This window comes from Silurus meridionalis, chromosome 8, assembly GCF_014805685.1.
Source record: "Silurus meridionalis isolate SWU-2019-XX chromosome 8, ASM1480568v1, whole genome shotgun sequence".
In the NCBI taxonomy this organism is placed as follows: Eukaryota; Metazoa; Chordata; class Actinopteri; order Siluriformes; family Siluridae; genus Silurus; species Silurus meridionalis.
This window is the reverse complement of record NC_060891.1, coordinates 13644934-13656709: the sequence shown is the minus strand read 5'-3', so window position 1 is coordinate 13656709 and position 11776 is coordinate 13644934.

Here is an 11776-nt window from a genome sequence, read left to right as displayed (position 1 = left end):
AGTTCATGTGCCAGCATAGATGAGGCCCTTCCCACATACCTCGGGTGGAGCAACCAATCATGATCGCTCCCCACCCCGTGAGGGACACATCCATCGTTGGTGTTAAGCGACGACCGGGGACTCCCAGCACGGTGCCTAGAGATAGGAACTGGGAATATTTCCAAACATCTAAGGCACGTAGGCATTGCTGCATGACCTTGATGGTGCGGAGTGGGTTGCCCCTCCGTGAGAACCCACTGGTCCTGATCCACCAGTGAAGGGGTCTCATGTACAGCAGGCCAAGTGGAATCACACTAAACGCAGTTGGCATAAGCCCTAGCATTTTCTGGAACTGCTTGACAGTGAGAGGCTGTCCTTCTCTGACCTTCCTAACGGCCGTAAGGATGGCCACAATGCGGGCAGGGGAAAGCTGTGCACGCAAAGTAGTTAATATCCCATATGACACAGAGATAGGTGGTTCTCTGTAATGGAGAAAGCACACTCGTTCAGCCGTAACCCCAACGCCTTCATGTGGGCGAGAACGACATCTCGATGCCGGACTGCCAACAGCTCTGATTGCGCTAGGATCAACCAATCGTCGATGTAGTTGATCCACACATTTTGTGAAGGTACGGGGTGAAAGGGCAAGGCCAAACAGAAGAAACCGGTATTGGTACGCTTCAGCCCTGAAAGCGAACCTCAGGAACTTCCTGTGAGAAGGTAGGATGGATACATTAAAGTTTTCTTCTTCTTCTTTCGGCTGCTCCCATTAGGGGTCGCCACAGCGGATCATCCGTCTTCATACCACCCTGTCCTCTACATCTGCCTCTTTCACACCAACTACCTGCATGTCTTCCCTCACCACATCCATAAACCTCCTCCTTGGCCTTCCTCTTTTCCTCCTACCTGGTGGCTCCATCCTCAGCATTCTTTTACCAATATAACTCATGTTCCTCCTCTGCACATGTCCAAACCATCTCAATCTCGCCTCCCTCACCTTGTCACCAAAACATCCTACATGGGCTGTCCCTCTAATAAACTCATTTCTAATCCTGTCCATTTCAGCTCTGCTACCTCCAGCTCCGCCTCCTGTCTTTTACTCAATGCCACTGTCTCTAGTCCATACAACATTGCAGGTCTCACCACAGTCCTATAAACTTTCCATTTCATTCTTGCAGATACCCTACTATCACAAATCACTCCTGTCACTCTTCTCCACCCACTCCACCCTGCCTTCACACTTTTCTTTACTTCTCTAACACATTCTCCATTACTTTGCACTGTTGACCCCATGGACTTGAACTCCTCCACCTTCTCCACCTCTTCTCCATGTAACCGCACCACTCAACTGCCCTTGTTTTCATTTACGCACATGTACTCTGTCTTACTCCTACTGACTTTCATTCCCCTTCTCTCCAGCGCATATCTCCACCTCTCCAGGCTCTTCTCAACCTGCTCACTACTCTCACCACAAATCACAATATCATCTGCAAACATCATAGTCCAGGGAGACTCCTGTCTGACCTCGTCTGTCAACCTGTCCATCACCACTGCAAACAGAAAAGGGCTCAGGGCCGATCCTTGATGCAGTCCAACCTTCACCCTGAACCAGTCTGTCTTTCCTACTGCACACTTCACTGCTGTCACACTGTCCTCATACATGTCCTGCACCACCCTCACATACTTCTCTGACACACCTGACTTCCTCATACAATACCACAACTCCTCTCTTGGCACACTGTCGTACGCTTTCTCTAAATCCACAAATAAACAATGCAATTCCTTCTGTCCTTCTCTATACTTCTCCATCAACATTCTCAAAGCAAATAAGGCATCTGTGGTGCTCTTCCTCGGCATGAAACCACACTGTTGCTCACAGATGGTCACCTCTTCTCTCAGCCTGGCTTCCACTACTCTTTCCCATAACTTCCTGGTGTAACTGATCAACTTAATTCCCCTGTAGTTACTGCAGGTCTGCACATCTCCCTTATGCTTAAAGATCGGTACCAGCACACTTTTTCTCCTTTCCTCAGGCATCCTCTCACCTTCCAGAATCTTGTTAAACAATCTGGTTAAAAACTCCACTGCCATCTCTCATAAACATCTCCACGCTTCTACCGGTATGTCATCTGGTCCAACCGACTTTCCACTCTTCATCCTCTTAATCGCTGCTCTCACTTCCTCCTTACTAATCCTATCAACATCTTGCTTCACTAACTTTACATCATCCAACCTTCTCTCTCTCTGATTTTCCTCATTCATCAGCTGCTCAAAATACTCCCTCCACCTTCTCAACACATTCTCCTCACTAGTCAACACATTTCCATCTCCACCCTTTATTGCTCTAACTTGCAGTACATACTTCCCAGCCCGGTCCCTCTGTCTGGCTAATTGGTACAAATCCTTTTCTCCTCCCTTAGTGTCCAACCTCTCATACAGCTCCTCATATGTCTTTTCCTTGGCTTTTGCCAAATCCCTCTTTACCTGCTGCCGCATCTCCTTGTACTCCTGCCTACTTTTCTCATCACTCTGTCAATCCCACTTCTGTTTTGCCAACCTCTTTCTCCTTATGCTCTCCTGCACTTCCTCATTCCACCACCACGTCTCTTGTCTTCCTTTCTATTTCTAGATGCTACACCAAGTACTTTTCTAGCTGCCACCCTCATCACGCCTGCAGTAGTTACCCACTCATCCAACACCTATTCACCACCACCGAGCCCCTGTCTGACCTCTTTCCTGAACCTCACACTACACTCTTCCTCCTTCAGCTTCCACCATCTTATTCTTCTTTCAGTCCTCACTCTCCTCCTCTTCTTCTTTACCTCCAAAACCATCCTACAGACCACCATCCGATGCTGTCTAGCTACACTGTCCCCCGCCAACACCTTACAGTCTACAATCTCCTTCAGGTTGCATCTCCTGCATAGAACATAGTCCACCTGTGTGCACTCTTATACGTCACCCTATGATCCTTCTTCTTCTTAAAATAAGTGTTCACCACTGCCATTTACTTACTTTTAGCAAAATCTACCACCATTTGCCCTTCTACATTCCTCTCCAACCATACCTACCCATCACCTCCTCATCACCTCTGTTTCCTTCACCTACATGCCCATTAAAGTCTGCCCCAATCACCAATCGTTCTTTCCTAGGTACACCATCTACCACTTTATCTAATTTACTCCAGAATCTTTCCTTCTCCTCCATCTCACAGCCGACTTGTGGAGCATAGGCACTGATGACATTTATCATCATCCTTCAACTTCCACCTTCACGATCATCACCCTATCAGAAACTCTCTTCACCTCCACTACACTCTTACTGTACTCTTCCTTCAGAATCACCCCTACACCATTTCTCTTTTCATCCACACAATGATAGAACAGTTTAAACCCACCTCCAATGTTCCTAGCTTTACTCCCTTTCCACTTGGTCTCCTGAACACACAACATATCTAACTTTCTCCTCTCCATCATATCAGCTATCTCTCTCCCTTAACCAGTCATAGTACCAACATTTAAAGTACCAACCCAAACCTCCACTCTCCTACACTTCTTCTACACTTCTCCTTTTTCTGCTGTCTCTGTAGACGTCTTCCTCCTCTCCTTTTCCTTCTTCAGCAAACAGTAGCCCAATTTCCACCGGTACCCTGTCGGCTAACGATACCTGTAGCGGTCATTGTTAACCTGGGCCTCAACCGATCCGTTATGAAATTCTTATTTGTGACCCGCTTATTCGATTTGGCACGTGTTTTACGCTGGATGCCCTTCCCAACGCAACAATCCCCATTTATCCGGGTTTGGACTGGCACTAAGAGTGCACTGGCTTGTGCCTCCCTAATGGCTGGGTTTGGATACATTAAAGTACGCATCCTTTAGATCTACTGTGACAAACCAGTCCTGTGATCTTATTTGAAGCATGACCTGCTTGAGGGTCAGCATCTTGAACCTGAGTTTTATGAGAAAGCTGTTCAGCTGACGTAGATCTAAGATAGGACGCAACCCTCCGTCTTTTTCTGGGAACTATGAAGTACCGGCTATAAAAGCACTTTTGTACGTCGCTCTGGATAAGGGCGTCTGCTAAATGCCCCAAATGTAAATGTAAATAAAACCCGGACTCCCGTTCTGATGGAGGGATCACCTCGATGGCCTCCTTCCTCAGTAGAGTGTTTACTTCCAGTTCCATGACCAGAGACTGCTGGCTTCCCACCAGGGTGGGATGAATCTCATGAAAACGGACAGTGCCCTAAGACGGCTCAAAGGGTTGCAAAATCTCCCCTTCGAGGAGTGCTCTCCAGGAGTGGAGCAATCGCATAGAATGTGCGCGGCACAATCTGCAACGAAAGCGCACAGAATGCACGCAGTCAGATCTCTCAGAAACCAGACTTAGCTCCGCCCCCAACTCCATAGCTCCTCAAGTCTAGCTCCAAAGCGCGCACCCTCTCCTTTTTAGAGGAAGAGAAGCGGAGTTAATGCTCTCGTCGCAAGGGGAAGAAACCGCAGAACGGTGTGCTTCCAAGCCTGTGAGCAAGTGCTGGACCAAACTGGTGAGGTTGGAGAAAGGGACAAGCCCGTTTTGAAACTCTCTGCAAGGCCCATTTGTGAGCCCCAGGAACTGCCGCGCCGCTCCGCCTCAGCAAGAGCCGGGGCAGAACCGTGATGAGTGCGAGCTCTCTCCTCGGAGAGTGATGCTCGGAAGCTGGGAGCAATGGCATTGACATGCAGCCAGCTCTCTCGAGAACTGACTAGCGTGCTCCGTTTCCAGGATTTTTTTTTTTTTTGATGAACAATTGACAGACAATTCAACACATACACACAGAGCACTTCGTTAAGAAACAGAAGCTGACGCTGCTTCTATCCGTATGAGTTTTGGTCGTGACATCACCCCACCGGTAATGGCCAGCTTCCATTTTTTGACTGATTACACCCATTATTTCAGAGCGTGAACACTCAGGCATGTTCCCAATGTGTTTCGACGCAGCTCAAGTTCCTGAAAGGGAACAACAAAAAACATCCGATAGATAGCAGCTTCACACCAGATTCGGTGACTATCGTTTAAAACAGATTATCTAGAGAATTTGGCGAACCCAGCCAGAAGGGTTGCACAATCCAGTGCACTCTTAGTGCCGGTCCCAAGCCCGGATAAATGGGGAGGGTTGTGTTAGGAAGGGCATCCAGCGTAAACGTGCCAAATCAAATATGCGTCTCACGAATCAGAAATTCATACTGGATCGGTTACCAACGACCGCAACATGTATTTTTTGTCAACAGGGTACCAGTGGAAATTGGGCAGTGTGGAATGGGTGGAGAAGAGTGGCAGGAGTGATTTGTGATAGAGGAGTATCTGCAAAAGTGAAAGGGAAAGTTTACTGGACTGTGGTGAGACATGTTATGTTGTATGGTTTAGAGACAGTGGCATTAAATAAAAGACAGGAGATGGAGCTGGAGGTAGCAGAGCTGAAGATGTTGAGGTTTTCATTGGAAGTGACAAGTATGGGCAGGATTGGAAATTAGTGTATTAGTGGGACAGCGCATGTAGGACGCTTTGGAGACAAGGTGAGGGAGGCGAGATTGAGATGGTTTGGACATGTGCAGAGGAGGGACATGGGGTATATCGGTAGGAAAATGCTGAGGATGGAGCCACCAGGAAGGAGGAAAAGAGGAAGACCAAGGAGGAGGTTTATAGATGTAGTGAGGAAAGACATGCAGGTAGTTGGTTTAGAAGAGGCAGATGTAGAGGACAGGGGGGTATGGAGACGGATGATTTGCTGTGGTGAACCCCTAATGGGAGCAGCCGAAAGAAGAAGGAGAAAAAGAAGTTAATAGAAACAAACTTACAGCAGGGTCACCAAATTTGATAAGGCATTATTACAGGTTATCAAAATCCGTTCCCTTCCTCTATTTTACATGCAATGACTTTAATGTTCTCCACAAAGCCATTAAAATAATGACCATACTGTTATGTGGTTGATAATGTCTAACATACTAAGTGCCTTATGTATGTAACCACTAATTTTAACCACAAATGTAAAACATAAATCCCATTTAATACTGTTGTATAGTGTAATATACATGTAATGAATCAATGACAGTTTTTTATATTTCTAATTTGTGCTAAAAATTATGGTTATCATAAAAATTAAAAATACAACTAATTTGTTTTAATGGTAACTATAATATAACAGGGTTAACAGGGTAATAATAATAGCAGGGGAACGGAGAAGAAATCTTAAAATGTGCACGCCGCACAGCTGTAGGACAGGATAGAATCAGGCTCCTGAACACACTGCAAATAAAACAAATGGTCACACACATCACACTGAATCTGTAACAACAAAGGATGTTTGAATATCTGAAAAATCTGAGCTGGGATCTACATATCGATCTACATATATCTACATCTCGAAAGAAAATTTACTTATAATCTTTTACTCCAGTGCTCATGTTAGTTCTCACTCTCCAGTGTTCTGTATTGTTGAAAGATTTATGATCAAACTCTTGATGTCACCCAAATGAGGATGGTTTCCCTTTTGAGCCTGGTTCCTCTCAAGGTTTCTTCCTCATTACATCTAAGGGAGTTTTTCCTTGCCACAGTCGCCATGGCTTGCTGGCGATCAGGGATAAATGCACACTATTCACCTTGACTGTTGATTTCTGTAAAGCTGCTTTGAGACAATGTCTGTTGTGAAAAGCGCTATACAAATAAACTTGACTTGACTTGACATATATTATTTTAAGACAGATGCCGTGTAAAGGGGTTCAGAATAATCAGAACACTGTCATGAACTGCCCTATTTTAACAGCATTTTACCCAAGTAGATGATAACGGTTGTTCATGTTTTTTCCTCACTGCTTCTTTGACCGTTGGTCTTCTCCCCACAATGGTGGCACAGCTCAGTAAGATCCTCAGGTCACCATTAAAAACAATAAAACTTGTAAATAATTGCATGCATGTGTTATTCATTCAAATAATGTATTACATAAGTTAAAACCATAGAATTGAACAAAAGTACCAGTCTCATTTAGCAGGGTCATGGCAATGTGTTCGGTACTGATTTACTTCTGCAGTGTTGTTAGGAAATGCCAGAGGCTCCTCTGCCAGTAGTTCCTCTTTACTAATATGGCAAATGTATTACTGATTGATCAGTGTTTAAAATATAGTTGTGGGTGTTAACATTCCTGTTGACATGAGACCCAAATATTTTTCAGGATATAATACAGAGAGGGTTAGACATCACCAGAGTGAATATGGAGAACTTAAAAGTAATTGCGTGTGAAATTGGCCGCTTTTCCCCCGCGTTTCAGAATCTCGCCGAGGTCGCAGTCACGCCTCGGACACCCGCCAAGGGCGTCGCTGCGCTCCAAAATCCGGCCGAGGGCACCGTCGCGCTCCAGAGTCCGCCTAGACCTCCGTGGAGGGCACCGCTCCACTACATACCTACGGCGAGGGTGCCGCCGCGCCTCAAACCTCCATAGAGGGGATGCACGGATCCTATCTGCATTACGGATTATACCCGCATTACGGATTATACCCGCATTACGGATTATACCCGCATTACGGATTATACCCGCATTACGGATTATACCCGCATTACGGATTATACCCGCATTACGGATTATACCCGCATTACGGATTATACCCGCATTACGGATTATACCCGCATTACGGATTATACCCGCATTACGGATTATACCCGCATTACGGATTATACCCGCATTACGGATTATACCCGCATTACGGATTATACCCGCTGTCCGGTTCGTACTTATCCTCAAGCCTCTGCCTTGTATATGCAGACAAATAAAGTTTTTAACCTTTCTCTCGTTTCCTAATATTGGTCTATCCGTGACAGAAATAGAGGGAGGTAACAGATCTGATAACCTGTATTAGTGCCTTTTTAGATATGGTGACCCTGCAGTAAGTCTGTTACAGTTCACTTTTTAGGATATAAGAGAGAGAGAGAGAGAGAGAGAGAGAGGGTTGTGCATCACTAGAATGAATATGGAGAACATTTAACTCAATTCACAGGGTTCCAATCAATTCATAACGAATTCCAGTATTTTATTTAGCATTTTATTACCTAATAGCAATAATTCAAATATATTCCAAATTTCTCTATTTGGAATAACAATAATCCTATTGTTGTTAATTATATATATATATATATATATATATATATATATATATATATATATATATATATATACATTGGCGATCAAAATTAGAGAACAATTTATAAACAATTGAACAATTCTGAAATAATGTCATCTTCACTGCTCAACAGTTGAAGGAGTTTTTGTCCTGTCTATACCATGCTACCAGAACACCATTTTCACAAAATAACTAAGGCATTTAAAAAAAAACATTATTTTGCAGAAAACACACTGATCAAAATTAGAGAACACTTTCAGATACCTCCCAGTTATTGGTGTTAATCTGGCACCTAGTGCTAATTTCCTTGATTATCTGTCAACCCCTATTTAACTGGCAGCCTAACTTCCAGTTTCACTGACTCTGCAAGATGGTGGGCCGTTCTAAAGTGACTGAAAGCCTCCGCAGCAGGTTGTCCAGATGAAGGCCAAAGGATGACCCTATCAGCCATAGCAAGACAAGTTGGTCGTTCCAAATCTGTGATTTCAAGAATATTGAATCTTTACAACATCACAAACTCATTCAAGTCCGCCAAGAAGGCTGGTCGTCCACGGAAGACAAATACAAAAGAGGACAGGATACTGCGGAGGATCTCAATGGGCAATCGTTTCCACACTGCAGCTGGAATTGCTCACCAGTTCAGCGCTGAACAGGGTAAGGATCTGTCTCGTCATACAGTGTCTCGACGTTTAAGAGCATTTGGACTAAAAGCCCACTCTGCAGTGACCAAACCTCTCATTCGCAGAAAGAATCAAAAGGCTAGACTAAGCATGTTGTGTGGACAGAGGAAAACTGGTCCAAAGTTCACTTCAGTGATGAAAGCAAGTTTAATTTATTTGGGTCCAATGGGAAACATTATGTTCGGCGACAAACTGGAGAAAGACTGAACCCAAAGTGTGTAAAGAAGTCAGTGAAAAGTGATGGAGTCCTGATCTCAACACACACTTTCATACACAATGTCAGCATTATATATATAATTATATATATATATATATATATATATATATATATATATATATATATATATATATATATATATATATATATATAATTAACAGTCTAAAGCATCCGCACCCGACTAAATTTTATTAGCCTTAATTAAGTTAACTTAATTGAGTGGTTAAAAAAAAAAGCAGTCATGAAAATAAAGAAGGCAAAAGTAGTTAAATAGCTTTGTTTTTTTAAGTACTGTAATGAGTCTTTTATGAACAGTTAATGGCGCATCCACTGTTCTCCACGCGCGTTCAAGGTAACGTGCACGGCGCTAGGCGCGTTCTCGCACCAACATGTAATGACCAGTGAACGCTGATATTTGCATTTGCGCTGTTTGCGTAGCGAACTTCTCCAGATGATCTATTTTAAGCTGCATTTCTGCAACAGCGCCATCTAGGGTCACAACGTACGATGGTCACAGAATCTGGTGTAACAGGTGTTTGGGTTAGTCTGTACCCAGGAGACTATAGAGTCTATAACCTCAGATATTTATAAATCTCTAAAATAACATTTTATTCAAAATGTTAATCTTGTACATTCAATACCAGTCAAACATTATTGACCATACAGATACAACAAAAAAACTGAAAAATGTAATAAATAAAACTGCAATTCGTACTAATAACTCCCCAGTTACCATAGAAACAAACTAAACAGTTGACGTTTTTTGACAGCATTTGCTCCAACCATCACCAACACAAGATAAACATCATCCACAGTGGATGCCCAAATGTTTCCGACTTTTCCTCTAAAGAAGTAGTTTAAGGCGTCCAGACTACGATATGTCTTCACAGCTTCTCTCATTGGTACTCACTCAGTCTCAGACAAAAAATAATACACGTCAGGTAACCTTATTATCTATTGTAAAAGCTTTTATAAATATTTTTACTGTTCTGTTTTAGCTAAACTTAAAAAGTAGTAATTTTGTTTTTGCAGCCCTGTGCTTTAAAACTGGAGTCCTTCAAATAAGTTTTGATCACACTGGAGTTTAGAATATTTTAATAATACTGTATGAATAAGCATATCTTTTTTTTTTTATTTCGGCTTCTCCCTTTAGGGGGCGCCACAGCGGATCATCCAATATTAATAAGCATATAGTATATACATATAAATAATACCCAAAAACAGTGTTCGTTATTTAAGTAAAAGCAAAAGAAGCATAATCCTGAACCAGTTAACAATGATGCAGCTTCATGTGACATGCCAAGAAACAATACGCCACTGTGACAATACCACAAATATGACAAAGCATGTAAAAGTAAAACACCCTCATAGCAGGGGTCACCAACATGGTGCCCGCCAGCACCAGGTAGCCCGCAAGGATCACATGAGTAGCCCGTGGGCCTTTTCTAAAAAGTAGCTGTTTCCTACTTTGTTAAATCATTGTTGATAATTATTATGAGAAATCATTAACATGATCAGTGTCTTCACATAAATGAATATCATTAATTATTAATAATAACATATAATAACAGGTAAATTGAGCAAATTTGTTATTTCAGATCAAACTGAAAACTGTGTGTATTAAACTGGTAGCCTTTTACATTAATCTGTACCCAAGAAGTAGCTCTCAGTTTCAAAAAGGTTGGTGACCCCTGCTATTGAGCATGGGGTCACCAACATGGTACCCGTGGGCCTTTTACAAAAATTTATATAAATTATATAAAATTTATATAATTTTTACTTACCAGTGAGCTGCATTTAATCTTTGTTGTTGCTAATCTTTTTTAAATCACACTTGCATTGGTGTGAATTTGAGAAGGACAATATTAAAATATAGATGACTAGATATAGATGAACATCATTAATTATTAATAATAACATATAATTAACGGTAAATTGAGCACATTTGTTATTTCAGAAGTGTGTATCAAACTGGTAGCCCTTCACATTAATAAAACCCAAGAAGTAGCTCTCAGTTTCAAAAAGGTTGGTGACCCCTGCTATAGCGCATGACAGAGTACAGCAGATCAGAGCAGAGGTGGTACACGACCCCCGTCTTCTGGCTTGAGGCAGAGTTCTTTAGCTAAATGATTTTAGAGAGCTTTACTTTATACCATACAGATTGTTTCAGATATGAGGATATTACAGTATTTCACGTGGGACAGAATATTACACTGCACGAGTACAAATATTTCAACTGGACATTTTTTTTAACAGTGAGATCTTTATTAAAACATTTTATACATACTTTATAAATGTGTCGGTATCGATATTGACGATGCTTGTATCGGATCGATCCGATCCGATCTTGGTATCGGATCGAAAACTATTGGTATCGCCCATCCCTAACTATAAAGGTTTTTGTGATCAGCTAAATTGGTTTCTTAAAAAAATCTGAGATAAAAATGAAGTGTAGTTGTGTTCTGTACACTAAAGCATTGCATTAATGACCTCATTGTTTGATGTTCACTTTGAGTGTATGAACTTTATTTTTAATAGGGAAAATTATGAATGAAGATTAATAAATGTTGCCGTTCATTGCACCCCACCTGTCATGTGTCCCACATTTTGAGAGCCTCTGACATAATGAGTAGGCGAAAATGTGTTCATTAAGGAAGTGTGCTAAACTCTACACAGTATTTTTAACTCTCACTCACTCTGCGCCATGACAGCACGCTTTTATTCTGCACGACAAATTGGGAAACGTGCA